This window comes from Solanum dulcamara, chromosome 10 (assembly GCF_947179165.1).
Source record: "Solanum dulcamara chromosome 10, daSolDulc1.2, whole genome shotgun sequence".
In the NCBI taxonomy this organism is placed as follows: domain Eukaryota; kingdom Viridiplantae; phylum Streptophyta; class Magnoliopsida; order Solanales; family Solanaceae; genus Solanum; species Solanum dulcamara.
The window spans coordinates 71,718,388-71,723,098 of NC_077246.1; the positions used below are offsets into that span (position 1 = coordinate 71,718,388).

Genomic DNA, 4,711 nt, shown 5'->3' on the forward strand with positions numbered 1-4,711 from the left:
TACTGTTTATAGGTGCAGCTCCTTACCTTAAGAATGGTTCATCAGTTGTTCTAATTTCCTCAATTTCTGGTTACTCGCCACCAGCTTCAATGGGTATGTATGGGGTGACAAAAACTGCGCTACTCGGACTTACCAAGGTACTAATGTTTAACTTGGCGTCCCTGGCACATAACTACTATATCCTATTAAAAATTTTGTTCTTGTTCTCTTATTCGGAAAGCCAGGCTCTTCCAGCTGAAATGAGTCCAGATACACATTTTGCTGATTTCATCACGAGTAATGAACAAGTGGTAAGTTCTTATTAAATTAAATCTCTTATTCATAGTAAAATCTGATGAATATTCACTATTTACTTACTAACAACTTGCTGATTGTGTTTAGAGGAGAGAGATTGAGGGTAAGACATTACTCAATAGGCTTGGAACAACACAAGATATGGCCGCGGCTGTTGCTTATTTGGCTTCTGATGCTGCTGCTTATGTAACTGGATAAACTCTGGTTGTTGCTGGAGGAATGCCATCCTGACTCTGACTTCTCGATTGCAGTGCCCCCCCTTGTGGTTTTAGCTCGCTTGCGTCGGGCTAGGAGGGACATGCTTATGATGTTATGCAAGTCCTGTGAAGGGGAAGCATGAATCAGACCAATAAGACACTGCTCTCTGCATGTAGTTACAACAACAGAAGCCCACAGTGGAATTTCATTACCTTATTCCTAAAACCACTTTTGTAGAACTTCTTGCTTTTAGCTCTCTTCACATTGAGAGCAAATGGCAGGGTTACATTATTATGCTGTCAGAGGCAAACCTTGTCTTGTTCAGTAGTTGCATGCATTATGATATTTATATGGTCAACCTCGACTTATTTGGGACTGAAACAATAACATGAGCATGAGCTACACGATTTTTATCTCAACTGATAGATAAAAATCATCAAAAGTTTGAGATGAAACTTCTCTAGCATTACAAGGTGAATAGCCTTAGAGGGATAGTTTGGAATGTGTGCTCTTAATTGAATTATTTGTGTCAGTAGTTTTGCAAACAACAAATTGCGAGATGATAATAAACACACATGGTCTTGAAAATGCATCTATAGGACATTTGAATTTTCAATGATTTATATCATCATTATTTATCTAGGTCCTAGGATGACCTAATGATCATGCCAAAGCACAATTGTGATAATACCTGATGACGACGATTCATTGTTTACTTATTTACTGGTGTGTAGAGGTTGCAACTGTTGCTTATTTGGCTTCTGATGATGCTGTAACAGGAAAAACTCTGGTTGCCGCTGGAGGAATGCGTTTTAGACTTTTTAACTTCTTGATCAGTTTTATTTGGAGACATCTGATAAAATTGGAACGAAACAAAGATTTTAATCACTTGATTGTGGTGTCTTTCCCTTCTGGTTTTGGACTTGCTTATGATAAGCTACGTCCTACCATATGTAGCACACTAGCATTTGTTTGCTTTTACCGAGGAAATGATCTCTTAGGACTGATCACTTATAAATTGAATAGAAGAAAACTATCTTCTCAGATGTCATATGTATAAAGAGGACATATTGAGCAAATGCAAGTGTTACATGATTGTGATGTTAATGGCAATATTAATAGTTGGTGATGGCAGATATTAGGAATTAATGAAATAGTAAAACTTATACAATTATAAGAGAAGCTGAATCATTACACTGATATGGAAACTAAATATTCTACAGAGAATCCCACAGGCAAATGTGCATATGAATTGAAAGCTGAACAAAGATATGAACATATATAAACACCTTGATAGAGATTTGCACGATATAACACACGTAGCTGCTTAAGATATAGCACGCTTTTATCGTCCTCATCTTCCGGATATCAGCTAAAACGTGGGAAGATAAATTTTAGACATCTACAATCTTCAGTTTTTCTCTGCTCATGTTCCCTATGGGTATTATGCTGTCCTCGCATTGCCATCTGCTCAAATCTTTCACCATGACTCATCAGAAATCAAAATTGAAAGTATATGAGCAAACTTATACACGGATCACATCTGCATTTTGACATCCTGTTGAAATAGGCTCTACTGGTGGAACAATCATTAGGACATTCTCATGGCGCCTTACAAGCCCCATTACACTTACAGTGCTTCCTTCTTTGATGTAACTGTCATTACGAGCCACCATAAAGAATCAGCCAAGTCTCACAAAGTTGTCACAAATTTGTGAAATTGCTGAGATAAACCCACAATCCACAACTTACCCTTCTTTGAGGCGCATTATGTGGTCATCACTTGAGAGGCTCCGATCAGAAAGTTGGGAGAACTCTAAGTTGGGAGACCAAATGGGACAACTTTTGCTCCCTAACCATATTTCACGATAGCTCTTAATCCAGACTATTCATATACACTCCAATTCTAACTCGTAATATGACATTTGCGAGATTACTTGCTCGAATAATTAAGTTAAGAGCACAATTTTCAGATTATGCACTAAAAACAATTCGTTTTAATAATGCTGGTGAGTTCACATCTCAGGCATTTAATGATTATTGTTTGTCCACTAAGATAACAATTGAGCATCCGGGTGGAATCAACTATTTGAATTATCTTTTATTGAACTAATTATTTTGAATGTCCTCATTATTTTTCTTCCTTTTTTCTCCATATTTTGTCATAAGTCAAAAAAAATAATTTAAAATTGTAGACAAGATTCCAAGAAGAGAAAAAATGGAAGAGAGAGGGAGTGAAAGAGTAGGAATGTGATTTTACTATTCAATCGATAAGGACCTAAAATACCCTTAAACTATAAGATTTGGTACAATATTGCCCTCACATCCACCTAATGAGTGTGGGCTGTTAAAATAAAGGTATTTTTGAGCCAAAAGATTAATGTAGGGGTATTTGGGGGCCAAAAGGTAGACGGAGGGTAATTTTTGTAACAATTCAAATAGTTGAAGGGCATTTTAGGCCATTCTCCGTTAATTAAACGCATCCAATTAATTGTTAGACCAATGCTTATGAGAACAAAACTTCTCATTTCATTATGGGGTCATGCTATTTTGCATGCAGCAAGTCTTGTGCGGATCAGGCCTACAAACTATCATAAACTCTCCCATTACAATTGACTTTTGGTCAGGAGCCGAACATTTCCCATCTTAAAATATTTAGATGTGCGGTATATGTTCCAATTGCTCCACCACAACGTACAAAGATGGGTCCCCAAAGAAGGTTGGGGATATATGTTGGGTATGAATCTCATTCTATCATAAAATATTTGGAACCTATGACTGGACATTTATTTATTGCAAGATTTGTTGATTGTCACTTTGATGAATCACTATACTCAACATTAGAGGGAGAAATAAGCAGCTTAAAAGAGAAATAGATTGGAATCCATTATCACTTTCTCATTTAGACCCTCGTATAAATATATGTGAACTGGAAGTAAATAAATCCTCAAAAAAGAAAAGGAGAAAACAATCAAGATGGTCATAATATGGAAGAACCTGCTCAAGAAGAGCGAGGAAACATAACAATTGATAAAACCTTGGAAGAGGTTGAGGCGCCTGGAAATAATGAAGAAATTTCAATAAATTATGTCTCATCAGAAAAAATATGGAACCGAAATAATGTGATTGTAAACAATAGTTTTGCTTATAATGTTGCTATTGAAATAATGAGCTCGAATTCAATCTAACTCAACATGACTCACTTGAAATTTCTTCAAAGTTTCAAAACTTTAACATCCTTTAACGGTAGAATCTTTTCCACAACTCCAAATCACTTGAAGTTTTGAACATAGACACAAAAAAATACTAGGGAACAAGGAGCTAGTGTCAAAAACAACAACAAAAACACGAATCAAAGCAGATTTTTAAAATTTTGGGACCGATTTCTATTGTTTTGGGAATGTTTTTTCTAATACGGGTGGATTTTTGTGATTCCACAAATGATTTTAGAATTTTGCCTTTTAAAAAAAATTAATGACTGGCCGAAATATAATTGGCCACGTATAAAAAATAATTTTGTAAAATCAGAATTAATAAATAATGACATTGATGAGCAAAACTTTTAACGAATGACACAAAAATAAATCTTTTTCTCAAAATTCAATAATATATTTAACTTTTTTTCCTTTTTTAAAATGCAAGTAATTGACTGACCATATAATATAAATATACTTTTTTCTTTCTTTGTCAATCAATTCACCTGTCTTCTTTGTGCTTTTACCTTTATTATAAAGTTGGCCAATGTATTCTTTAACGTGATGGCATAAAAGTTTGTGGAAATCACAACCATTCACTTTTATTGGTCCGTTCAAAAATGTTTAACAACCAATTTATCTTTATCTAAAAATTTCACATAAATAATTTAAAATTTATTTCTACTAATTTATGATAACGTTTTAATATCTTTTTCTTGAAACATACATGTTTTAACAACTCATATTAATTTCAGCAAATAATTTGTATTATATTAAAAACATGAAGTCCCTTAAAATGTTGATTAAATTTTTTGTCTTTATTAAAAGACTTTGATTTAGATAAAATCATCTTTTCACTATTTTTTATAAATTATTAATTAATTATTGAGTAAGGATGAAATTTTCAATGACAAAAAGGAAAAAAGAGAACACGTACATTATTTGAGATAGAAGTCTTAATCTCCTAAACTTAGAAAATTATTTCTAACAACGTTATTATATGCCTTTCTGGCAATGTTAGAAAA

The 4,711-nt window shown here is 33.9% G+C and overlaps 1 long non-coding RNA gene across 1 annotated transcript; it reads right to left on the reverse strand.

Moving 5' to 3' along the window:
* Window positions 1–1,641: 1,641 nt before the first annotated feature.
* LOC129871320 (uncharacterized) lies at window positions 1,642–2,287 on the reverse strand. The gene is made up of 2 exons (XR_008762236.1): window positions 2,245–2,287; window positions 1,642–2,148 (listed from the first exon to the last, which is right to left on the reverse strand). It is a non-coding gene; the product is annotated as an uncharacterized LOC129871320 (long non-coding RNA).
* Window positions 2,288–4,711: the final 2,424 nt, after the last annotated feature.